The following is a 27,941-nucleotide window of genomic DNA, read 5'->3' as shown; positions in this document are numbered from 1 at the left end:
CCAAAGACCAAGACACAGCCCTGAGATTCATTTGCTTTTGGTCTGAGTGAAAATTAAGTGTGATTTTTATTTTATCCTTTACCCAAGTGTAGAGAAAATTGCCTTTCCATGATTTCAGGAGAATGCGTTAATTTATATGTGCATGTCCCCTTCCCTCCTGAAGGAAACCAAGGTGCTTTACTAATCGATACACAGCCGGCAAGACACAGGGCTTGATTCATCCCATTTGTGGTACCTTTGAGTCAGGGCTTCTTCATCTCCTCTAACCACCATCTTCCTCGAAGATTCTTCAAAAGGAGGTCCCCTTTAAAGTACCATGAGGGTCCAGAGGAACCCCTTGGCTAGAGCTCACAAAGAGGGAGTTGGGGCGGTCCAGTTACTAGTGTACCAGACTTTGCCATAATATGGTGTGTGACGTTGGTCAAGTCACTTCTCTCTGTCCCTGTGTTTCCCCTCCACCCCTTTGTCTATTTGGATTGTAAAATCTTCATGACACGATTATCTCATGCTACATATTTGTATAGCACCCAGCACACAGGACCTCTGATCTTAATTAGGGTTTCTAGGAGTTACTGTAAGGATAATCCAAGTTTGACTGAAATTCTGTGCAGAACCACATATTACCTTGATTTTATGAAAGATATTCTAAATCCCATGCAAATGAGGGAAAGATATTTATTTATGTGCAGGAGCCAGGATTTAAATTTAGGGTAAATGACAGTCGTTCAGATAATACACTACTACTGTGCAAAATTATGTGCTGAGATACCGCCATTAGTCTTTTACTAATCTGCAATATGCAGAAACTGTGAATTTAATGAGCTTCATAATTATTTTGTTCTCGAAAATCCTCACTTTTAGGTAATGACATTATTTCAAATGATAATTTTTACACCGTGTCCTTAGTCAATCATGTCAATTTCCAGCATGTGTGCCTAAAGTAAACTAGTAAAATCAGGAAAGAGAGATTTATCTCAAGGACTCTGCACCTTAAATAGCCAGTCAAATATTAAACATCACTATCAATAACAGGTGGACCGTATTATAAGCTTCATCATAACTAGAATTTTATGAGTGAAATGACATCTTGCTGAAAAGATGTCAAAAATTTCATTTAGTCCTTTTTATAGTGGAGACCATCAATCTGTCTTCATGTCCATTGGAGAGAAAATAATTGTCTTTTCTTTTTGGCAATGGTATTTCATTATATGCAGTAGGATAAATAACATGAGTTCGAATTAAAATAAGATGAGAATGTACCTGTATTTGTTTTCTTAGGTTTTCCTTTCTTTTTGTTTAATTTCACATTGAAAAAGGCGCGGGTCTAATTAAATTAAGACCAGTTCTGTTTTTAATGCACATCTTACAGTCAAACCAGCAAAATGATTTTAGTTTTCAAAGTTATGATATTCCAATTGATCTTCCAGGCATTGGGATTATGATCTGATTATGAAGATATATGCATTTATCAAAAGCCAGAGCCATCTGTCTCAAGTCTATGTAATGTTATTACAGATTCATCATTTATCCAGTCGGAGTGTGTGACATGGGACCCAAGTACCTAGCAGTTCTAAACTCATTATCGCTTCGCTCTGCATATGGATGGACATGAGGCTGTCGACTTCCACTAATCTACTTTTGAAGTACAAATCATCATCCTGGGCTAATCCTCCAAACTCCTGAATAACCAGGCAGTGCTGATAGCTACACTACAGTACAGGCACCGGCCTTTCCGTCGGGAAACCTACAGCATCTTGCCAGCCAGCAGACAGATTACGCCCTGCAGCTGCTGAGTGGAAGCATATTGATATGTAGCATGCAAAGGGCACCGCACAGGAGCAAGGGTTAACCGTCTGACTTGGGAAATGAGCAGGGTTTAATGTACATAATCTGGAAGCTTTCTAACTCAGAAAGACAATCACAAGCCCTGCAAGGCCCACTTTATTTAGAGATTAGAGGCTGCATCAGGCCAGGCACAAATCTGAGGGCATTTATCCTCGGGCTTGTCAGAGTAATTTACAGCGGCTGATTACTTTACAATGGTAGTGCGGAGACGCAGCTATCTGCACAATAATATTTGAGAAGGGCTTGATTAAATAACCAATCACCACCCTTTATGCTTTGTTTATGTGCTGTACCCTTTTCCCCTTCCCTTTCATCCGTCTGGTTAAAATCGCACGATCTCGGTGAGCAGACCCTCAGCGAGTGTAAATTGGCTTCACTCCAATGATTTACTGGAGTAATCCTGATTTACATCAGGTGAGGCTCTGGCCCCATACCTTCTCCTATGTTGCTGTGCACATTCTGGGAGCTACTTAAAGCAAATAAATTATTAATAATAGCAACCCAGTGAGGCTGCTAGGCTGCTCATTATTATTATTAATAATAAATATTGAATCCGTTTCATTTGCAGGATCAGGCCCGGGTGAATACTGCATAAATATTAGTAGAAGCTTTGACATTAATTAATTTTGACTGTGACCATGCCCACTGTGGTCTATTCCTTAAATATTGTAGTAAGCAAATTTACAGGCAGGAATAATTGCCAAAATGTGCGACTCTTGAAGAATATTTGAAGAAAGTGATTTTTTTGGGGGGGGGAATGAATATTCACTTTGGCACCCTCATCCTCGGAGGTATGCTCATCCTGTGAGAGAAGCACAGAAAGGTTGTGTGATCTGTCTATCAAATGAAATATTTCAGATTGCACTTTTTGCAGATCTGAAGCAACAATAGAGAGACAAGGTGGATGAGGTATTATCTTTTATTGGACCAATTTCTCTTGGTGAGAGAGAGAAGCTTTCTAGCCACACAGAGCTCTCCTTCAGGTCTGAGAAACTTGTTCATGCCTGGTCTACACTACAAAATTATGTCAACCTAACTTACGTTGGCATACAGGCGATGCAGCTATTAAATCACTTGTGTGTGTGCACACTTGGCTCTTTGTGTCAGCAGTGCATGTCCTCACCAGGAGTGCTTGTATCGATCAAATCAGGGGGTCTCAAACTCAATTTATGTTAGGGCCAGTACCAGTCCTCAAATCCTCCCAGTGGGCCAATCATGTCACTGAAGATGGTGTTCAGAAAAGAAAATGTGTATAACGTATTTTTTACTTCGAATTTCTTAGAAATAATAAAACTGTCATACAACTTTATACAGTTCTTTGCCTGCCAGAGGGTTTTTAGTGTTTGCCAGACACCTGGCAGTGCTTCAGCTCTGTCAGTTTGTTGACGTTTGGCCAGTGACTGAGCAGTTGAAACCTTCAGGAAGCAGCAAGGTGGGCATCGGATAGCTGTGTTCGGTATTTTGACTTGTTTATAGTCATTGTGGAAAAAAGTGAAGCCGCCTCCACAGCTGACTCTGCCCAGCAACTCATGATGCTGCCTCCATGACTGACTCTGCCCGGCGACTAGTGATGGTATCTCTCTCCCTCTCCCCCAGCCAATGGGAGCTGCGGGGGCGGCACTTGCAGCGGACAGAGCCAGCAGCGTGGCTGCATGGGTCTCTCCTCCACAGGCCGCAGTGGGGAGGCTCTCAGGCTGCAGATGGCCCGCGGGCCGGGGCGGCTCTACCAATTTTGCCACCCCACGCAGTCGCCGCCAAATTGCCACCGCCGCAACAGCGGCCGAGCCCCCGCCCCCAGAAGAGCGGCGGAGCTGCAGCCGAATTGCCGCCGCGGGACACGGCCGGCCGCCCCATTCTCATTGCTGCCCCAAGCACCTGCTTGGAAACCCCCTGGATAAAACTGTCAGTGTGGGACATTGTGGGATGGCTCCCGAAAGCCAGTAACGGTCAGTGTAAGCAATGAAGTGTCTACACTGATGCTACGTTGGCCTCGCTACATTGACCTTGACTCTACACCGCTCGTGGAGGTGGAGTTATTAAGTCGGCATAGCTGGCATAAGCTGCCTTGCGTTGACCTAACTATAGAGAAGAACAGGCAATAGAGAGGCAATTACGTCAGCCACTGCAGTAATTATATCAGCTGTTCATGACCACACTATCCTCCTTCTGCTGGCGGTGCGCATCCTCACCAGGAGCGCTTGCATCAACTTTAGTGGGGCCTTGTGGAGGGCTGACCAAGGTGGCGGGGCTCTGGCGGTCAGCCACATGTGAGTCTGAACGCTCCAGCTGTCAGCACAGAGTGGTGGGGCTCCAGTGGTCAGTCCAGGGTGGTGGGGCTCCAGTGGTCAGTCCAGGGTGGTGGGGCTCCAGCGGTCAGCCCAGAGTGGGGCTGACAGCTGGGCAAAGGAGTTCCAGCAGTAAGCCCTGTGGTGGCAGGGCCGACAGCTCGGGGTGTCAAAGGCAGCAACAGGCAATGTAAGAAACACAGTGGCTACAGAGACACTGCATCAACCTAACTACATCGACCTAAGTGCTACACTTCTTATGGAGGTGGAGTTATTAGGTAGTTGTAGTGGGTGACTTACATCGGTGGGAACCACATTTTATTGTAGACGCTTATAGAGTTAGACATCTGATGTAAGTGCCTCACGTCAACCTAACTCTGTAGTGTAGACCAGGCCTTAGAGTAAGTTTCCCCCAGGTGAAGAAGAGCTCAGTGAAAGCTTGTCTTACTCACCAACAGAAGTTGGTCCAACGAAAGATATCACCTCCCGCACCTTGTCTCTCTGATATCCAGGGACGACATGGCTACAACAACACTGCATGAAGTACTATTAGTCATTTGCAATGAGGGGGTGTGTCACTGCTTTGTAGTACCGCTGTTCACTGCTGGCACTCCCTGCCTCAGTTTCCCTCCTGAAAGTTGGTTGCCTCAGCTCTCCACACCAATCTATGGTGTAGCTTGGCTTAGCCCACCAGCCAAGTCACAACAAACATAGCCCCTTCCAGGGTGCAAAGAGTCCAAACTGAAAACTCCCAAACAAAAGGTCACAGTGCCCTTCAGCTGGCTCTCCGGGCCCTGCTTCCAGTCCCTCTTCGGCGCTCTGTGCCTTGTGTCCTATCTGGTTGTTATAGAGCCATGGATCCACAGCCTGGATCCCCTGGTGTACCCTTTTCCTTGCACACCCCGGCTCAGGGCCTACCACAGGAGCAAGTGAGACAGACAGACAGATAGCCTGCTCCCTGTGATTCCAGCTCCAGACTGATCTCACTCGCATACCTTGATAAGGCCCAGGTGTCCATTAAGGTATCACCAGATGCTCCTTAGTTCTGCCCCTTCAGGCTGGGAAGCAGCTAATTAATTATGGCACAGATATGACTGGCCCTATCTACCCTTAAAGGGGCCAGTCATGTTGTGACATGCAAGGAATCCATAGGTCACTAGGAGACAGGATTTATGCCAAGCTTTGCTACTAATCAGTTGTGTGACCTTGGGCGATTCGATTTGCCACACTGTCTCAGTTTTCCCATCTGTAAAATGGAGATAATAGCCTGCCTTTGTAAAGAGCTCTGTGATAAATGGACAAAAAGTTCTATACAGGAAGTTATTATTATTATTATTAACTGACTCATAGAAACCATGATGATTTATGATTCAATGGACAATTCATGAACAGAAAACAGGGCAAAGTCTAACAAACAGATTGCTGTCATTCATGGTATTACTAGTGCTCTTCAGGATGAAGAGTAACATGGACTTCTCAGAACTTTTATGACCTGTGACTTAACAGATATCATAAATGAAAGGGCCTAAACAGGTGAACACCCAGGTGCTGCAGAAAGTGGCCATGTTGCATCACTAGGTTGCGCTCTTCCCTCCTTGTTAGTATAAGCCTAAGGTCCAGTCACAATATGGGGTCTTGTGTTATAGAAGAAACTGGATAAAATTTTCAACAGCACCTATATGACTTAGGTGCCTAAGCTGAACTGACTTTCAGTGGGACTTAGGTTCCTAAGTCACTTCAGACCTTTTGAAAATGTGATGCACTGTCTTTTAGGTGAGATGTAAAAACAAGTCACTACCCACTTGTGGCCATTAAATGCCCCGTGCCATTTTTCACAAGAGTGAGGTTAACCATAACATGGCATTCACGTTCCAACTTGTATAACTATATTCCCTCTGCTTTTCCAAATCAATGCGATTTTTTTTTAACCTCCTGCACTAAACTGCTGTACAGTGTGGTTCTAAATTGTCAAACATTTGCCCTCTTTCACCCCAAATGTAGCTACATTTTACTGGCTGATAAACTTATCCTGTGTATAGTTTGTATATCAGCTCATTGACTTTGCAAAGTGATTCCCAATTCATCTGGGTGAACGGCCCTAGATATGTTGCAGAATTATTTATTTAGGTAAAAAATGTGGTCCAAGTTTTGCCCATCTGTACATTGGTCCTAGTGAGTTTCTCCTTCGGTTAAACCTTGCAATGAACCCTTTGTGTGACTTCCGATCCAACACCCATGTGGGTCAGATTTGCAGAGCCGCTAGACACTGAGCTCTTTTGAAGTTCTGAGCCCCATTGTGGGTGCCGAACACCTCTGAAAATCTGAATACAGACTAATAGAATCATAGAAATACAGAGCTGGAAGGGACCTTGAGTGGTCATCAAATCCAGCCCTTAGTGCTGAGGTAGGACCAAGTAAACACACACCATCCTTGACAAGTGTTTGTCCTACCTGTTCTTAAAAACCTCCAATCATGGGGAGTCCACAACCTCCCTTGGAAGTCGATTCCAGAGTGTAACTACTCTTATAGTTAGAAAGATTTTTCCTAATATCTAACCTAAATCTCCCTTGCTGCAGATTAAGCCCATTACTGCTTGTCCTACTGTCAATGGACATAGAGAACAATTGATCAAACTCCCCTTTATAACAGCCCTTAACACATGTGAAGTCTATAATCAGGTCCACTCTGGGTCTTTTCATTCAAGACTAAATACGCCTGTGTTTGTTTTTTTTAAAAAAATCTTTCTTTATAGGTCAGGTTTTCTAAACATTTTATTAGTTTGGTGGCTCTCCTCTGGACTCTCTCCAGTTTGTTCACATCTTTGCTAAAGTGTGGTGCCCAGAACTGGACACACTACTACAGCTGAGTGCCAAGTAGAGTGGGACAATTACCTCCAGTGGCTTACACATAATACTCCTGTTAATACACTGCAAGATATTAGCCTTTTTTGCAACTGCATTGCAGTGTTGACTCATATTCAATTTGTGATCCACTATAACCCTGATATCCTTTTCAGCAGTAGTACCACCCAGCCAATTACTCCCCATGTTTAGTTGTGCATTTGTTTTTTCCTTCTTACATATAGTATTTTGTGCTTGTCTTTATTGACTTTCCTCTTGTTGATTCCAGATCAATTCTCTAATTTTTCAGGGTTGTTTTAATTCTAATCCTGTCCTCCAATGTGCTTCCAACCCCGTTCCCACCCTAGCTTGGTGTCATTTGCAGATTTTATCAGCATACCGTCCACTCCATTATCCAAGTCTTTATTGAAAATATTTAATAGCATTGGACCCAGGGTTGACCCTGGTGATTTCATGTAAACCACATTTACCTAGTTTGCTTATGAGAATATCATGTGGGACTGTGTCAAAAGTCTTACTAAAATCAAGATATAGCACATCTACTTCTTCCCCCCATCACTAGGCCAGTAACCCTGTCAAAGAAGGAAATTAAGTTGGTTTGGCATGAATTGTTGGTTTGGCATGAATTGTTCTTCACATATCCATGCTGGCTATTCTCTAGGTGCTTACACATTGATCGCTTAATAATTTGTTACAGTATCTTTCCAGGTATCAAAGTTAGGCTGACTGGTCTCTAATTCCCTGGGTCCTCTTTGTTCCCCTTGCTAAATATAGATACCATATTTGCCCTTCTCCAGTCTTCAGGGGCCTAACCTGTCCTCCATGCATTCTCAAAGTTAATTGCTAACAGTTCCAAGAATGTTTCAGCCAGTTCCTTAAGTACCCTAGGGTGAATTTCTTTAGGCCCTGCTGACTTGAATACATCTAAATTATCTAAATATTCAGTGACCTGTTCTTTCCCTTTTGCGACTTATGTTTCTTCTCCTTTATTGTGAATATTAATTGTGTTGAGAATCTGGTCACCATTAACCTCTTTAGTGAACAATGAAGCCAAATAGGCATAAAACACCTCACCTTCAGCATGTCACTAGTCATTAGCTCTCCTTCCACGCTAAATAGAAGACCTACACCTTCCTCCATCTTTCTCTTGTTCCTACTATATTTAAAGAACCATTTCTTACTGCCTCTTATGTCCCTTGCTAGGCGTAACTCAATTTGTGTGTTAACCTTTCTGATTCTGTCCCTACATCCTTGTGCTATTCTTCTGTAGTCCTCTTTAGCAATTAGTCTGTTTCCACTTCTTGCAGGATTCCATTTTGCTTTTCAGGTAATTAAAAAGCCTCTTACTATTCTTATTTTTCCTTCTCATTGGGATAGTTCAGAGTTGTGCCATTAATATTGTCTCCTTGAGAAACTGCCAGTTCTCCTGAACTCCTTTATCCCTTAGATTTACTAACCTTATCTACCAGGTCTCTGAATTTGTTAAAGTCTGCTTTTTTTGAAGTCCAGTCTCCTTATTCTCTTGCGCTCCCTCCTTCCTTTCCTTACAACCATGAAATCTATCATTTTGTGTTCTTTCCACCAAATTGCCTTCCATTTTCATATTTACAACCAATTCTTCCCTGTTGGTCAGAATCCCAGGTAAAATGACTGTCTTCCTCCACTTTCTGACACAAAAAGTAGTCCCCAACACATTCCGAGAACTTACTGGAAATGTTGTGTTTTGCTGTACACCGTATGCTTGCCTTTAATTAAAATAGAAAGATTTTTCCCTCCTTGCTGAGCTTTTCTGTTCCTTCTGATAGTTATAGCTAGTACATACTAAAATTAAGCCACACAAGCACATCTCCAAAATAAGTGTTTGAGGCAAATTGTAACATCTCCTTGTCACTTTATGGATATCTGTGTTGTCACTCAATTTATGTTCTAATACTACATTATTACCTATTACCATAGTTGTAAAAAACCTTAATTTTCTTGCCAATGAAAATGAAGAAAGACAGGGGTTTTGACATAAATACCATTAAAAGAACCATATTAATGTGACAGACTATTGCTTCTGTATGGCAGACTGTGAAATCTTATGTGAGCATTATAGAAAGATCAGTTAACTGTGTGTTCATCCTTCTCTTGTGACTTGGAGGTACAGGCTCTATGTTAGAGGTTGGAGAGAGACAGGGAAATTGGAAAGAGGCCAGTGATTGTCATCACAAAAAGAAATGTTTCCCAGAGCAGAACACATTTGAAGGGGCTCTGAGCCAAGATTTTCAGAAATAGGGTGCTAAAATCTGATGTCTTAGGGCTGCTTAGGCACCTCATTAAGTAATCCTGGGTTAGATTTTCAAAAGCATCTACGTGATTTACAATCACAGGTGCTGAGTCAATGGGACTTGTGCTCCTACATCACGTAAATCTGACTAAAACGTACACCTTGATCTTCATAATGAAGATGGACCTCTCCTACTGGGAAAGGTCCAGCTATCTCTGTGTATTAGAATACACATCTAACTGTGGGTGAAACCCATGTCCCACCATTATCTCCAACTCAGACAGTGAATAAACTGGTTCTGCATGTTTGATCAAGTATTTCAAGGATAAACAAAAGGAGTACTAGTGGCACCTTAGAGACTAACCAATTTATTTGAGCATGAGCTCAAGGATGTTCATGAACAAGCAACTAATAGATTAAGACACAGAGAAGGCATCAAGGAGGCTGTAAACTGTTTCCCATTAGTCAACTGTTGCTGGATCTTTGTTATTTTATTTTTCTGTGACTTAGTCTGATAGCATTGTTGCCAGTGCCATGTGTTCTCATACATTCTGAGTCAGCTGCAGGGAGAGTATCTTTACTGGCATCTTTCATAGCACTGCTAGCAAGAGGCTGCTGTGTTTTGGTCTGGGACTGTATTCTGCAGTAGCAGAGGGATAGCCCTGGTGTTCAACAGCTGTCTACTCCTTTTCCAGCTCCATTTATTGTGGGTCTGATTTTGATCATTCTTACACTAGTTGTAAATCAGCATGATTCCCACTGACTTCAGGAGAATCACTGGTATTTTACACCAGTGAAAATAAGATTAGAAGTGGGTCCTATGATCTTATGCAAGGATTTGCCCCTTCTTACCCTGTCACTCTGTCTGCTAATGCCTCAGGAGAGGGCTTGGGAACAGTTTGCTCAGTACTGCCACTCCAACACTTCAAAAATCACAAGTCAGGTCTGACAAGATCATGAGATTGGCTTAAAAATCATAAGACTTACAAATAATATATCTAGGATTCTTTTTATTTGCCTTTTTGTGGTAGAATGTTTTGGGGCCCTGTTTTCAAGCTGATCATTGCAACTACAAAGGACAGAAATTTCCTTTTTTAAAAAAAAATGAAAGCCAAAATGTTCAGGTAATTATCCAGTTCCATTAGCTGAGGCTCGAACAAAGCCATCCAATTGCATGAGACAAGAGCTGGATATACTGTAGCCTTCCATTACTCTAAGTGTACAAAATGAACAGCAGAAATTGGCCCTCCTGAGAGTGTTGGGGAAATAATTTCGTAACAACAGCTTTGTTTTTCCAATTTTCAAGCAGAGTCCTCAGTTTGCACCACTTATTATTATTTGTACTGTGGTATCCACCCAGAGGCTGCAGCTGCGATCAGAACTCCCTTATGCTGGGCATTGTTCGTATGCAGAGTAAGAGCCCATCCCCTACCATGAGAAGTTTACAATCTGAGGTGACAAAGGGTGGAAACAGAAGCACAGGAAGAGAAAGGTCACGCAGAAGATCACAGAGAGGACTAGAAGCTAGATCTTCTAATTCTGAATCCAGTGCCCAATTCATTGGACCACATGGTGCTTGTGATAAATGCCTTTTCATCTGTGTTAGGTAGGTCTACCCCCTGCATAGTAGTACAGGACTTAGATTATCCACATTTCTCCAATCAATGGGTATGTGGCTGGGTGCTATTCTGTTTCATGCATCCTCATTCACAATGGGATGCCACAAAGGCAGCAGACTTGAGAAAGCTAAGAAATACAGATCCGTGAGTGGCCGTGTTGTTATGTTGGGATTCGTGGCTGTTGTGCATTGGGGAATTGGGCCCTGACAGTGATTTATTTGTCAATGCACTGCCCTGACAGCCAGATCAGTGAGCGAGCAAACAAGAAATAAAAGACCACAGGGGGAAAGAAGGTTGGGTTTGAAATTGTTCTCAGAATTTTTAATAAAAAAATCAATTGCTAAGCAAGGAATTATTGTGTAGTGTCCAGGGCTAGGCACATCGAGCTGAGCTGAGAATCAAAGTCGTTTATCTTCACGTCAGCGATTGGGAACAGAAACAGGAGAACAATATTTTTTACTTGAAAATTCTAGGCCAATCGGGTTGTTAATTTGATTTCACCACTAACAACAGAGTGTGCCTCAGTTACCAGCACTATCGGTTTGCAATTTCAATTTGCACATAGCAGCGTGGCCTACTTCTCAGAAAAGTTTCATTTCACAAACCTCCTGCTACAAGCGATGAAAACAACTAAAAAATAATAGACAGCTGTGGGTAAGAAAGATGGTCCTTGTGGAAAGACACTGGGTTGGGCCTCAAAAAAAACTGTGTTCAGTTCTTGTCTCTGCTGCATTGCACCAAGCACTTTAGCTCAGATCCACAAACAACTGAGGCTCTTAACTCCCATTGATGTCAATGGATGTAGTGTTGTAGCATTGTCACTCTCAGGATATTAGAGAGGCAAAGTGAGTGAGGTAATCTTTTATTGGACCAACTTTTGTTGGTGAGAGAGACAAGCTTTCGAACTACACAGAGCTCTTCCTAAGGTAGCCTGAAGAAGAGCTCTCTGTAGCTTGACAATTTGTCTCGCTCACCAACAGAAGTTGGTCCAATAAAAGATATTACCACACCCACCAGGTCTCTCCAATTGATTATTCTGGACGTTAGGAGCTTCAATATCCTTGTGCATAGGCACCGACTTCCCCACTTCCCCTGGGTGCTCGACCCCCCACTCTGCCCCCGGCCCCACCCCACGCCACCCCTTCCATGAGGCCCCCCTGTATTTTTCAATTCACCTCACACAAGTACTGTAGTGCAATCTCTTTATTGTGAAAGTGCAATTTACAAATGTAGAATTAGTTATTATTATTAATTATTATTATGATTTACATAACTGCACTCAAAAACAAAATAATGTAAAACTTTAGAGCCTACAAGTCGACACATGAAGGGGCATACAAATGTTTGACATATCTGGCATGTAAATATCTTGCAATGCTGGCTACAACAGTGCCATTTGAACATGTGTTTCAGGTGACATTGTAAATAAGAAGCGGGCAGCATTATCTCCTGTAAATGTAAAGAGATTTGTTTGTCTTCATGACTGGCTGAACAAGAAGTAGGACTGAGTGGACTTGTATGAGGTGAATTGAAAAATGCTAGTTCTTTTTTACAGTACAAATATTTGTAATCAAAAACAAATAATATAAAGTGAGCACTATACACTTTGTACACTGTGTTGCAACTGAAATCAGTATATTTGAAAATGTAGAAAAACATCCAAAAATATGTATCATAAATTTAAATTGGTATTCTACTATTGTTTAACAGTGCGATTAAAACTGCGCTTAATTGCACCTTTTAAAAAATCTAGTTAATTTGTTTTGAGTTAATCATATGTATTAACTGCGATTAATTGACAGTCCTACTGCTAAATCAAAGAGCCCTTCAGTATCAAAAGTGTCCTCAAGTAGATGCTTTTAGACCTGATGAAATCACTTCTTAACCTTCACATTGACAAGCTAAATACTGAACTTCTGAAGTTCTAGCCACATCCTCATTATTGAACACAAGGGCCCCTGAACATCCTAGGCACACACTTCTACATGCACAGTCCAAAGAAATGTGCTGTGCACTAAACCAGGAGCACCACAAAGCTGCCCCTGCGTGCCCTGCAGCGTAGACAGCACAGAAGTTGAACTTGGGACAGCCATAGTAGCACGCAGAAAGAGGGAGCTGCCAAAGATACAGCAATCCTGCTGTCATTTACACTTGGTGTATATCTGGGGTGACTCCACTGAAGTCAGCGAGGTGCCTTGAGAATTACGCCAGTGTAACAGAGAGCAGGTTTAGGACCAATATGTCCAGGAGATGGAATCCAGCCAACACATATACCGGAAGTGCAAGGAGAGCATAAACAAAAGCTGTCACAGCCAGCTGTTAAGTATATTGTGTTGTGTGTGCGCGCTATTGTTGCTATGGCAACCGGGGACTGCTGGGAGGGCCCCGGTGCTTATAAAGGGAAGCTGATGGGACTGTCAGGCGGGAAATCTCTGGTGCGACAGAACAATACTGGCCTTCAGACAGGATAATGGGAGGGGCTGGATGTCCAGAGCAAGCACAATGGTGTCCTCTTGCCACACTGTGCATACAGTGCTGTGTTGGCAGGGAGGGGGAAAGGGAACAGGGGCGCCCGGTACTCCCCATCAGCCACTCCTCTGTGGAGAAGGGGCATGTTGAGCCCTGTCTATTCTAACATGGGACATGGCTTCTCTTTCCAATACAGCTATTGTTAACCTCCCCCTGTGGTTATGGGCATTGGTCACTATATCTCCCACAGCAGTTGGAGCCAAGTCCTTGCTGTCACATAAAGTCTGCTAGGTGACAGCTTTGCCACTTGTCCCAGCTGAACTATTCCTGTCCCAAATCCTTCCTGCTTCTCCGTCACCGTGGCTTTTGTGCTGTTAGTAGAACCAGCCTGTGACTTGACCAGTCATGCACCTTTTCAGTGGATTCTGTGTATGTTCTTGTTGAGGTTCCCTGACAAAACATGCCCATAATGTGCTCTCTGGATTCCACCAGTTGCTACCTGCGCACTGGTTATGTACACTGTTCCAGTGGGATGGCTGAAAGTAGGTTACACAAACCTGTGTCTGATTATTGTACTGCATTTTTTTTCCTGTATATCATTTCTGTTCCTGTTATTGTTTGTTTGGTTTGTTTATTTGGGTTTTTTTTTTTGCACACAGGTAGATGATCAGGACAAGGTAGGGGGTTGGTTGGCAGCAGGTGAGATAAGAGAGAGGTCTCCACATCACAGTCAAGAAATAATTGAGTCTCTTCCCTGTTCATTTTTATATTCTCCTCCTTCAATTCAGTGGTTCTCTTTTCTCATGTTACAGCAGAGGTGCTGAATGCAAATAAAGACATGTTAGGCTAATGCCAGGAAATCATTTTAATATACTATATATCAGCATGAAATAATTAACCTACTCTGGTACTTATTCCAGGTACCTAATCAGTCAAACTAATATATTACCATTAGGTATTTTTCAGGAGCTTATGGATACTTAAAAAGCCATAGTTCCAATATATAGTCTAACTAGAGGGGTGGCATCGTCATTAAAATTTGGAATCAAGAATGTTTTGCACATACAAAAACTTTATTTGAACCTTCTAACTTACGAACAAGACTACATATTCTTATGTACCAGTAGATGGAACTCCTTACATTAACTATCTACTGCAACTGGTCAAAAACATTGTCAAAACTTTTGTTTGTCAAAGAAAAATGGCTTTTTTCACTAAAGATAGTCATTTCATTTGAAATTTTTCAGTTTTTCAACAATTTTTTTTTTCATTTGGGAATACTGAAAAAAATGACAATGTTTTACCAAAAACTTGAAATGTTTGAGTTTTAGCAGGGAAACGTGAGATTTCACTTTTTGATCAAACTCTAGAAAAGTTTCTTTCCAGATCTCCCCCCCCCCCCATCATTTTGACTATCTTTTATCTACACAGGCACACATATCTCCTTTATGCAGCACTCAACCCCATATCAATAATCAAAAACCTCAGATATACAATACGCCAACTCCCTTGAACAACAGATTCAATTGCCAACAGAGCTGACTCAGTTTTGATCTTTCTGGGGAACTGTAGATACATTGGAAACCATGCAGTTTTCTCTATATGGGCCTTTCTTATTAAACCTTAAATGTGATTCTATTCTGAAAAGTTGTGATGTAAAAATGGCACCTTCTTACTCAACAGACCACATCCATGTGTGTATTCAGAGGCATATCCACTCACTTTAGTGCTAAAAGTAAGGGTTTATTTTTTACGCTTTGTACTCCTTCCTAGTAGCTTTTCAGAGGCAAAACAGCTAAGAGGGAGTGAACTGGTTTTCATTCTTCTAGTGCAAGGATCTTGTCAATTCTTCACTAAATTCCAATCATTCCAGCATTGCCAACCCCAAGCGCTGAAAAGTCATGAGTCAGGCCGCCCAAATCATGCAGTTCTTTTTAATCGCCTTCTAGTTTTTGAATCTTTTGAGTGCACTTAGTTTACATTTCAGGCTTTTTTGTCCCCAAGGGGCTAGAAATTTACTTATAATTACTTGATTCCAGGAGCTGGGGGTTAAAAAAAAAATCACAAGACTGGTGATATCATTGTAAGAGTTAGCAACACTGCATGCATATCTGTGCAACTCCCCTAAAGCAAATGGGAATGCACAGGTGTCACTGACTCCTAGACCTTCCAAAGCATTTAGGGAATTGTACTGCTGTATGGTTGAAATATACCTGCTCCTGTATTTTCCACTTCATGCATCTGAAGTGGGTTCTAGCTCACGAAAGCTTATCCCCAAATAAATTTGTTAGTCTCTAAGGCGCCACAAGGACTCCTCGTTTTTATTTATATCAGTGATATTGCCACTGTTAGACAATTGCAACAAATCTTTTACAAAGCATGTCATGTACGGTGGCAATGGAAAAGTTATGGTTTGGTAAATATGATTATCCTGTTTATATACAAGTATCGTTCTTGTATCTGAAGTTATGAATATTGGCTATATACATGTATCACCATTGTGTTTGTTCCTGGGGTAACACCCACAAGGTAAAAAGAAAAGGAGTGCTAGTGGCACCTTAGAGACTAACCAATTTATTTGAGCATGAGCTTTCGTGAGCCACAGCTCACTTCATCAGATGCATACCGTGGAAACTGCAGCAGACTTTATATATACACAGAGAATATGAAACAATACCTCCTCCCACCCCACTGTCCTGCTGGTAATAGCTTATCTAAAGTAATCATCAGGTTAGGCCATTTCCAGCACAAATCCAGGTTTTCTCACCCTCCACCCCCCCACACAAATTCACTCTATCACCAGCAGGAGAGTGAATTTGTGTGTGGGGGGGTGGAGGGTGAGAAAACCTGGATTTGTGCTGGAAATGGCCTAACCTGATGATTACTTTAGATAAGCTATTACCAGCAAGACAGTGGGGTGGGAGGAGGTATTGTTTCATATTCTCTGTGTATATATAAAGTCTGCTGCAGTTTCCACGGTATGCATCTGATGAAGTGAGCTGTGGCTCACGAAAGCTCATGCTCAAATAAATTGGTTAGTCTCTAAGGTGCCACTAGTACTCCTTTTCTTTTTGCGAATACAGACTAACACGGCTGTTACTCTGAAACCCACAAGGTAGTTTACATCTAGTCTAGCCAGCACATTGTGAATGGACTTTTCAAGCTTGATTGGCTGTTAAGGGCACTTCACTCTCACAATGGGCCATAAAAGAAACTCATTCCACTCAGATGTCTCTTCCTGCTGATGCCTCAGCCTCCAAGGGGCCAATGGCTGCCTCCTGGGAGTCAGCAAGCCATGTTAGGACATTTGATATTCTTATGTGACCCTGGACTCCATCCTGTGCCAGTAACTTTCCACAAACAGAGGCTGTGAGCTGTGCTTTGATCCACTAAATTTCCAGGCACATGGCAAAGGGTATAAAAGACTCCTGAAATGACTCCATTTTGCCTCTTTCCTGCTCTGATTCTCTGGACTATGGATTTACCACTAAAAGGAGCATATTGGACTATGGACAGAGGGCCTTCCAATCTTTTGGAAGTTACCTTAGACTTTACAAACCAGCAATCTATAACATCATTGCTACAAACCTGATATAAGACCATTGTCATGCTTGTATATATTACAACATACAATAATGGCGTACATTTTATACACATTGAATGGATCTATTAACCATTTGAGCTCTCTTTCTTCTTTTATTTTATTAATAAACCTTTAGATTTTAGTTACTAAAGGATTGGCAGCAGCATGATTATTGGGTAAGATCTGAGTTATATATTGACCTGGCTCTCTGGTTGATCTCTTGAGATTTGAAGCACCCCTATATGTGATGAAATTGGTTTTCAGTAACCACTTATCACAGAGTTCAGTGTCTGGGTGGTGAGACAAGAGCTGGGATGCCTAAGGAGACTGCGTCTTTCACTTCTGGTTAACTAGTGTGGTGAGACAGAACTTTACTTTTGTTACTGGCTAATGCTAGAATAACCACCAGTTTTTGGGTGGGTCTGCCCCATTTCTCAGTGGTTTTCCTGAATCCGGTATTCTCAGCTGTGTCTCACTGAGACATGGTGACATTTGCTATAGTCAGCAGGATCTACAGAATCAGGTCAATTAAGTTTTGGATCAGAACCCCATGCTATTCAACGTTTAATTTTGATATTAAGAGTGTAAAAGGGTTAAAGATTAGTTACAAATGAGTGAGGCAGATCATATGAGGGTCTTGACAGAAAACCCCTTTAAGAGCTGTGCTTACAAAAGGGGTTATCCTTTAAGAAGTAAGCCCCAGGTCCAGAACTAAAGAAATCTGCTAACGACCAGTGATCAGAAAGCCGGAGATCCACCTTCACCTGTCCCAGATGCAATTTCAGCAGAAGCATTAGAATGCACAAGCTGGCAGACAGGCAGCAGTGGGAGCATGAAAAAGAAATGATAGAACTTCGATTAAGGGAGAAACAAGAACTTGCTGAGTTGAAAAAAGCTGCTCACCAAAGATGAATGCTGCAGGTAGAAGCTGAAGAAAAAGCTGCCAGACTCAGCTCCAACTCCTGGAAGAGCAAAAGAATGGCATGCCGACAGGTATATCTACCCAGCAATAGAAGATCCATGGTACGGCCACAGCTGGCCCGGGTTGGCTGACTTGGGCTCTCGGGGTTTTGGCTGTGGGGTTTTAATATTGCAGTATATCAGGCTCCTTTGCAAAAACCACACACACACACACAGAATGATCAAGACCCCAGAGTAGTCAACAGGAAAACCAGGCATGGGCGACCTCAGTAGCTGACCTGGCGTAGGTGCCTAGCTCCAGAAGAAGATTCATGGCTGAGGATCCCAAGAGAAGAGAGGCACCTAGGTCAGCCAGTTAGGCACCTAAGCCCCTTTCCTTTCCCCATTCCCAACTAATTTCCTTGCCATGTCCTACTGGGTAGCTCAGATGGCTCCCCACTCAGCTTGCTGGCTTCTGAGGATCCCATTCTGAGGCATCTAACTCTCCGCACACACTGTATGGGGAACCTGGGTGCCTACCTCAAGGTTGAGGATTCTCCTAGACAGCAGGCTGCCTAGTGTTTAGGTTTTGCAGTGCTGAGCACAGCAGTGCCTATGTACCTTGGAGCATCTGAGCTGAGGGCCTACCCTGAAGACATTGGCAGCTGCACACGCGTATCCGAGGGCTTAATTTGGCCTGCAGAAACTTTATTACTGGCAACGTTATGCAATAAGGAAAGACCCAATCTTGACCTACAGAGCCAAAGTTCAGTGTGTAATGCTGATTAATTAGGCTCCAAGTGAGGTGATGGATTCTCCATCACTTGAAATCTTCATATCAAGACTGGATATCTTTCTAAAATTAGGCTGGAGCTCAACCAAACATTGTTGAGCTCGATGCAGTAATCACACGGTGGAAGTCTACGGCCTGGGCCATGCATCAGGCCACACTAGATGGTCATAATGGTTCCTTCTAGCTTTAAATTTTATTAATCTCTGATGCCATTTTTACAGTCAGCTTCCCTGGCACCACATTTCCAAAAGTAAGGTTGTTTCTACTCCCTGAGAAAGACACTCCCATGGTATGTTTTTCAACACGAAGGATTTGATCTTCCATCCTTAGTCCGAATGTCCTCTCTCCTCCCCAAATTGCACTGTGTGTTGTGAGCTGATTGGACAGTCAGTGTTTTGAAAACATTCTGGGAGAAATCCTGGTCCCATTAAAGTCGGTGAGAGTTTTGCCATTGATTTAAATGGGGCAGGATTTTACCCTCTGTATTTAGTAGTGCTGCATGTATAAACACTGTAAAGCAAACTTTTTGATCTGGAAGCTGTTATTTAAAGGTGATATTATTTGTGTTTATATCCAGGCAGACATGCCAAAACTGTGGGGGGGAAAATGTAGAAATTGGGCTTGTTTTTGGCTTAATTGGCTTGTGGGTTGCTTGTTCGCTAGTTTTTGGCTTGTAGTTTGTTGCTTGTTTGGCTTGTAGCTTCTTTTTTTTTTTTTTTTTTTTGATCAGCAAGAGGGGTAAGAGGGGGCGAGCAGGGGCAAGTGGGGGGGAGAGTCAGGGGTGTACAGTGGGCCCACCACAGTCCCAGACTGCACACCGGGGGGATCTGGTCATGTAGAGTGTTGGGGTTCTTAGGGATTGGCTTGTTTGGGCCTTGTTTTGAAATGGGATTAGCTTGATATTTGGCTTATTGTGAAAGTCTGGGGGCTTATTTACCACGTGAAAGTTGGCAACCGTGTATCCAGTTCACACCAAAATAATGCATTTGACCAAAAGAGTTAAATTAAATTTTAACAGGATAGACTCTACTGTGAATCAGTCAAAGTTGCGAGCCTTCATTCCTATTCTGCACAGGAACTAAAAAGCCAGTGATTTGAACAGATGTGATCTTGACAGGATTCCACTCTTTCTAGAATCTCACGTCACGCTCTCATAAGCCAGCTGGGAGAATAGAGGAGCAGACTTCATGATATTCCTCTAGCGTTCTTGTATTTAGCAAGTGGGACGTGCAGTCCTTGTGTCACATTTCTATTTTTTTCTTTAAATAGCAAGCTGTTTATAATATTTTTTTTTAAAAAAAAGCCTTAAAGGTATAAAGCATTAAATAGCTTCTGCCCAGAGGATCAATGAGCAATCTGTCTCCTCAGTCAGCCCAACAGATAAACAGAACAAAGTGTAATCCCACTGAGAAGAAATATGGAAATACTCCATTTAGAGGTGACATAACTAACTACAATGCTCGTCCCTCAAGGCACTGATTAATTTAGAGGCGCTTTCACACTATATTTCAGGATTTTAATTAAGATGAGAACAGTTGAATGTGTGTCCACGTGATTATATATATTTCAGGAGAACCTAGTGGTTCCAACCAAAACTGGGGGCACCATTCTTCTTCTTAGCCAATGCAGAGTTTGCTAAGCCAAGTGTGACAGCCCTACCTATGAAGCACAGACGCCCCTCAGACCACCATCCAGTCAGGTCTGAGAGCAGTTGTCAGTGATGTGTGACTGAAGTGGGACAGTTGCCCCACACCAGGAAGACGAAGGGTTAAAGCATGCCAGAGGGAGCCTGCGCGGAACCTTCCAGTTAGAGGGGGGCTCACTAAGTGAGCTAATCGGGAGGTGGTTTGTTGCAGCGGCCCATCAGGGCCAGCAGGGGCCATATATAAAAGGCTGCTCAACAGAGCAGAGGGAGTCTCTCCTTGGCCTGTGAGGGAGAAGGACTGGTTGCCTGGGAGCACCATGGCTAGAGCAGTGCTGGGCAGGGTAGCAGAGCAGAAGGAGCTTCTGGCTGACCACTGCGAGACTGAGGCCCTGGAGGAAGGGCAGAGTAGGTGTTAGGGCTGCCCCCACTTGCTCTGAGGGAAGTGGCCAACACAGACTGCAGTTTGCCCCTAGAGCAAGGGACTAGACTGCTGACTGCAGCAGGCCACTGAGGCAAGTGGCTGCACTATAGACTGCCGGTTCCCCGAAATGGGGGGAGACAGCAGAGCAGGGCACAGCTGGAGGGCTCTGTCCAGAAGAGGATGCTGCAGTCCAGAGAGTGATGCAGGTCACAGAGTTGTGGAGACAGGAATGCGGGAGTAATGGCGAGCGAGACACCACCGGAGGAGGGCGACCTGCAGAAGGCCTCTGAGCTAATTCCAGAATGGCCAGCAAGAGGTGCCATGGCGGTGAGTCGCACTCTGCTGTAGTGACATTATCTGTCTTTGCTACAGCTGCATGGAGGATCTTCTCATCGGCCCCAGTTGCAAAGGCTGGTTGCACATTGACTCTGGCTCACTCGAAACCAGTTCAGAAGGGCCCATGTGCTGCATGGCAAACCAAAGCCAGGTACACACATGGTCGGGTCATTTACAATAGATGGGTTTTTTATGTCAGCTGCAGACCTTTCTTCACACCACACCGATGTGACAGAGTAAGGTGGGTAGGGCGAATGGGCCCACAACAGTTGCCTCGAGAATGACTGCACTTTGGGGAGGCCAAAGAGATCTGTGTAAGCAATGTGTTAGGTGCTGTACAAACACATAACAAGACACAGCTCCTGGTCCAAAGAGCTTTATGTCTCAATAGAAATTACAGCCAAAGTTTGGGAAGGGAACCAGAGGCACAAAGGGAAGGGACTTGCTCAAGATCACTCAGTAGACTGGTGGCCAAGCCAAGAGTAGAAATCAGGTCTCCAGAATCCTAGTCTCATGCCCTAGCCCCTGGACCACATGAGTGATAAAACCTCATGGGAAAATGTAAGAATGTCATGGAGTCAGAGTTTAGGGCCAGAAGGGGCCCCCAGATTATCCAATCTGACCTGTGTATAGCACAGGACACTAACCCCCAGCCAGCACCCCAACAGTACCCCAACAAATCAAATTAAACCAAAGTATTACAGCTCCCAGGATACTAAACTCTGTGTGCCACGGGCAGAGAATAGGACAGGGCACCAATGCCTGAGGCCCCTGTAATAGCAGGGAACTGATTGCCAGAGAATCCTGGCAAGTGATCCATGACTCATATTGCAGAGGAAGGCCAACCCCCTCCCTCCTCCCCCCCCCCCACACACACAACACCAAAACAAGCAAACAAAAATAAAAAGTCCCTGCAAATCTGACTTGTGGGAAAATTCCCTCCCAACCACAAAAATGGCAATCAGACCCTTAGCACGTGAGCAAGAATTGCCAGCCAAGCTGATGAAGTGAGCTATAGCTCACGAAAGCATATGCTCAAATAAATTGGTTAATCTCTAAGGTGCCACAAGTACTCCTTTTTCTTTTTGCGAATTCTCAGTACCACCTAGAACACCAGCCCCACCTGTCCAGTGGCCCACTTCCAGTGTTACCATCTCTGATGCACCAGGGGAAGGAGACCAACTTCCCTCCCCTTGAAAAGTAGCCAGTTTGTAATCAAAATGGTGCTGTACTTGGAATACAATGATATTTCTATTGGTCTGAATGTTGAAGCCCTGGTAGGGAATTGGCTCAATGGCATTACAGAAGCACCATTTTCACATAATCTTGGTACAGTGAGGAAATGCCTGCATCCCCCCTTCCGCTCTGTATAAAGCAATTTCCTGCTGAAACTTCAGACACTAAATAAAGCCAATCAAGTCTTGATTGCACATTGAAAAGCGGAAGCACTAAGATGAGGTCATTTCTGTGAGATTCCATTTGGGAACTCAAGGCAAAAGGCAGTCGCTTCACTCATGTCAGGTATGTCACGTGTAGCCACCTTAACTGTTTCATATAAAGGTTTTTTGTTTGTTAATAAGCAAAGCAGAGTAGAGAAAAATCCCAAATGGTTGCTTTTTATGTTTCTTTGTTTTCTAATAACTAATGCATGGGATCAATAGTAATAATAACAAGTAGTACATATTTGAAGTCAATCTCATAAGTGCTTTTTCAGGGGAGCTTTTCCAGATTTACACTGATATAAAATTACAACCACACCCACAGGGCTGCTCACAAACCCAGAGACATTAAAACCTCCAAGCAGTTACCAGGAGAACTGTCTGAATAGTTGATTTTTCAGCTTGATGGGGGACACACGCTCATTTTGGGCAGCTCAAATGAGAACTTTTCAATTTTGGGGGGCAACCCAAAAAGTAAATCAAAACAAAAAAGGTTCAGTTGGTACCAAATGTTTTATTTGACCTGAGACGAAACATTCACTTTTGATTTGAGGATTTTTTTTTTTTTTTTTTACATTTTAAATATTTGAAAAAATAAAACAGAAGGAACTTTCAAAACAAAAAGTCCTTTCAAGTGGGCTTGAAACACTGAAATGAATGACTTGGAATTGCCACTATGAATGACAGTTTATAGTCACTGGGATAGGGAAAATGAGTGAGAATGACTCTGGAGCAGGGACTTTAACCTGAACCACCAGGCTACAATGACTATTTAATGATTTATAAAAAGTGGAACAGCTTCAACAGGAGAGACTTAGAGAGCCCTGATGCTGGATAGTCCATAGTCCAGTGGTTAGGGCATTTGCATGTACAGAAGGAATCCCAAGTTCAAATTCCTTCTCCATACCAGGCTGTGGGGGAAATCAATTCTGTGTTCCCCACATCCCAGGTAAATACCCCAGTCTCTGGGCTGAAAGTTTCAAGGAGAGCACCTCCTCTACTGGCAATTTTATGAATGGCATCTAGGTCCTGAAAACAAAATGTTTTTGGCCAAAACTGCTCAGCAAATTTGTGTCAGATTTATGAATACTTTCAGGTTGACCAAAACTGCATTTTTTGGGGTAAAGAAACTATGAATCCAAAACATTTGCCCAGCTATCATGAGGTGCCTTTCCCCTTTTTGTGGTACTCCCTTCACTTTCGTCTTTAACGAATTCCACATCCTTGCCTCTGCTAAAGTACAGTACTGAAAAAGGAACTCAGTGTTAAGGAGCCACTTCATGTGATACCCACCGTATTTCATTTTAAACTAAGGTAGATTATTGTTGTAGAAAAACAGCCTCTGTTTTCTTTAAACAGGGTCTTATAACCATCTCCTAGGGTTAGACCCTTTTAAAATAGAAACCTTCCCATTACAGAACAGGTAGATGCAATTACTTTGCATGAATGTGAAGAGGGAAAATAAGATTTACACTCTGCACCTGGACAAGACATATTAAAGAAGCCTAATTTTTCAAGGAGTTATGTCTTGACTCTGTATGGTTCAGAAAGGAAAAAGGTTTTAAAAATTCTAAAATTCCTAATCCTTTTTATGTGTTACCACTGTAAGCTGTCAAAGTTTCAAAGTTGTAGAGACTACTTCTTTAAGCCTTTGTCATTATAAATTACACTCACTCAATCAGAGAACTGAAACAATCCCATGTGATTTAGGTAGCCAATCATCTCTAACATGGCTTGATCTTTGAACATCAAATGTTCACAGCAAACTGGGCAAATCCATGTTTGGTTTGTTCAATCACAAAAAAAATAAATAATTAAAACAACTCCATTTTAGGAAGCTGCAATCTCCTAGTGATCAGAAAATAAAAGAGTAGGCTGGAGTTTTCAAAAGTGCCTGCTTGTTATGAATTCTTCCATTTATGTGGGCTCCGTTTAAGACACCTAAGAGCTCTAAAATAACTCGACACTTCTGAAAATCTTGCCCTAAATTCCTTGAGTACATTGTTTTCTGGGAAAGATTCGCCCTGTTCTCAGAACTTTGATTAAAAGCACTGTTAGTTTATAGTTGGGGTACACCATGTGGATTAGGACCTGAGCCCCGCTGATGGGGCATTAGTGTGAAGAGTTGGTACAGTGGCCCATAACAGAGTGAGGTCAGACTAGCTGGCAGAATGGTCACTTCTGTCCTTAAAATTTATGAATACTAGAAAAGCATGAGATTTGAGGTCTCATTCTGATCTCTAGGAAGCTGGTAAATTCTTCCTAGAAGGCAGCACTAGCATCTAATAAAGAAACATGTTTTACTGTTTTGGAAGCCTTAAGGACAATTTACTGCCTCGAAAATGAAGACGGCTTCAGCTTTGCAGTCACTTAATATTTCTCTTTGTTAGTCAGTGTGGAAGCAGGCTTATTGTTCGGATTGTAATCAAGGAGAAAAATTGACTGCTGCCTTTGCCAGCCACACTCAGAAGCCCTTCAGACATGATACAGTGTAATCCAAATGTGTCCCTCATTAAAATGCTTCTCTTTTATTAGCCTTAATGTGGATCATATTTATAGAGGTAGGGGGTCTTGCCTGATGGCAGCATGATTCCTGAGGCCATCAGAAAAGACAGAAAGAGAAAGCAGCTTCTCAGTGAAAAAGAGGTCTGAGCAACTAGCCTTATAAAACCCTAGGCTTCTAACATGCTAACTTGAGTTGACAGTAGATTTCTAGTTTATACGGCTTTAAGCTTAAATATCTGTCAGGAAATTATATAAATTATATAAATCTGATTGCTCCTGTCAGAGCCAAATAGGCTTTGGCTTTTCAGACTTCAGACTTCCCAGAAATTATGTCACTTATCCTTTAGAGAAGAAAGTGGTATGTTGCAAGACACCTCCGGCATCTCATTACAGACCCTAATGCAGTTAATGCTGTTTTGCAGCAATGCTGGACCAAGATTGAGATTGGACCAAGGGCAGCAGAAGTTACAGTGGGTTCAAGATAGAGGAGAAGAGTTTGATTCTTGAATTAGCTACTGCTGTATTTTAGAGGGATGAAAAAACAGGGAAGGCCCCAATTCATAGAATATCAGGATTGGAAGGTCATCTAGTCTAAAGCCTTGCTCAAAGCAGGACTAATCCCCAATTTTTGCCCCAGGTCCCTAAATGGCCCCTCAAGGATTGAATTCACAACCATGGGTTTAGCAGGCCAATGCTCAAGCCACTGAGCTATCCCTCCCCCTTCCCAAGCTAGAGGGATTCTGCAAGAGGATCTAGACGGAGACCCCTATGCCTGTGGTGAGCCCCATTGACTTTATTATAATACTACCTAGCCCTACAAAGAAGGCCAATATCATATCCCCATTTTACAGATAGGGAAACTGGGGCACAGAGGGGTGAAAATAGGGGATCTTGCAAAATCTGACCCTAAACACAGTCCCATGGCAACTATGGCCAAACCAATAACACTTGCATTTTCAAGTAATAGCTAGAGTTGGTTGGGAAAATGATAAGTTTTTTGTGCAAAACATTTCAAAAGAAACAAACAACTGAGGGGATTTTTCAACATTTTTTCCCTGAAAATTTTCCATCTCTCACCAAATAAACATTTTTTTTCCCATGATTTTTAATGAAAAAAATCAATTTGCACTTTTTTGGCTTACCCCAGCCTCTTTCCCTCCCTTTTATCCAGGGGAGAAAGGTTTGTGCATGTGATTTCCCCAAAAGTGTTTGCATCATTCCAAAAGCCATTTTTCATTGAAAAAAATTAAAAAAGCTTCTTAATGAAAAAGTTTTGACCAGTTCTACTAATAAATAGAGCGGGTTGGGACTTCGCCATTGGAATGATATTGCAACAGAAAAACATTTCCACACATTTGAAATTTTCCATGGGAACATTTCAGTCTTGCCTGAAAATTTCATCAGGAAAATCAAAATTAAACCTTCCAACCTCTGAGGGCTTCCCATTTCCCCAGCTGCCCAGCTGGTGGGCCGCTGGGCTGCCAGTCTTCCTGGGATCCCCAGCAGCCTGGCTCCCAGGGCTTTTGCTGCTCAGTAGGCCAGCTCCCAGGGGTGATGGGTGGTGGGGTGATGGGTGGCCAGTGGATGGGCTTCCAGGCTAACTGGCTCTCTGCACTCCCAAGGATGGTCAGGCACCCCTGGAACAAACTGAAAACTTCCTTTTTAGTTCTCCCCAAATGGAATTTGTTTGAGATTTTAGCTCTTGCAAGGGAAAAAAAATCAAAATTTTGACCTTTATTTTATTAGACTTTATTACACTGTTTTTCTGAAATTTGTCACATAAGCTAAATTCTGTTTTCTGGCCAGCTCTACCACTAAACATGGCCTCGGGATAGAGCACTGGACTCTCACTCAGCTCTGCCCCTTATGTGCTAGGTGACCTTGAGCAAGTTACTTCCCTGCTCTGTCTTAGTTTCCCAATCTGTAAAATGGGGATAATCATGCTGTAAAATGATATCTCTGGATACAAAGTGCTAATACTATTCTGAATGTAGTCAGCAGGGCCTCATGGTGAAATTCTGCAGCAGGGCCTCATGGTGTCTTCTGCACCCTGGAGATCAGACTTGAATTTCTGCTGCAACTTTATTTACATCTTAAAACGGCGAGTTGTTATTGAAAGCAGTAGGACAACACAGTACAGAGCCCCTATGTTTTTCCTTTTGGCATTCAAATCATTTTCTGTTTTTTTCCACATCTTTAGCTTTCATGGTTTTTGTCCTGATAACACATAATTGCATGTGCGGGGAAGTGAAGGATTTAGCAGCTGGGTAAGTTGGGGTTTTTGGCAACCGAGACAACAAGGGAGTTGGTATGGGATTTTGAAATAAATATATTGGGGCATGATTCTGGGAAAATGAACAACCATAAAATTAACAAAGTTGACATTTAAATAACCATCATTAGGTTTCAGAGTCAACATTACATAGCGATAACTGGGACAACTGACTCCCCTTTGAGACTTTTTATTTCAGGCTTCCTGCAGACTCAGGAAGGCATTGGTTTACATTTCATTCATGACTTTGGATAAAATTTTCAAAAACATCTCAGCGATTTAGGAGCCTAAGACCCATAGAAAGTCTTTACCATTTAGGTTTTCTGGCAACCATAATTAGAAACAAACATACCAAAAAAAAAAAACATTAAAAGATGTTAAAGTTGCAAAGTCAAGCAATGAAAAATTAAGAAATGCCACAATCAAGGAAACCTGTACAACCTTAATTCCCCCCCACCCCGCCCCCAAGGTGTATGTATTATCTATAGTCTTTAACTGCATAACAACATGCTATTTCTTTCCACAGGGTCACAAAATATTAGCAAAATATTTGCCCACCTTGCTACTTTTTGGTGAAATGTTTTATCAAGGAACATCGGCTTGTTAATTATTTTATTTAAAATCTGTGCTTAAGACTTACTTCTTTGCCCGCTGTATCTGATTACAATAACAATAAACCACAATAAGAGCAAAGGATC

The sequence above is a fragment of the Eretmochelys imbricata genome, chromosome 4 (assembly GCF_965152235.1).
Source record: "Eretmochelys imbricata isolate rEreImb1 chromosome 4, rEreImb1.hap1, whole genome shotgun sequence".
NCBI classification, from domain to species: domain Eukaryota; kingdom Metazoa; phylum Chordata; order Testudines; family Cheloniidae; genus Eretmochelys; species Eretmochelys imbricata.
Note: the sequence above shows the minus strand (reverse complement) of the source record.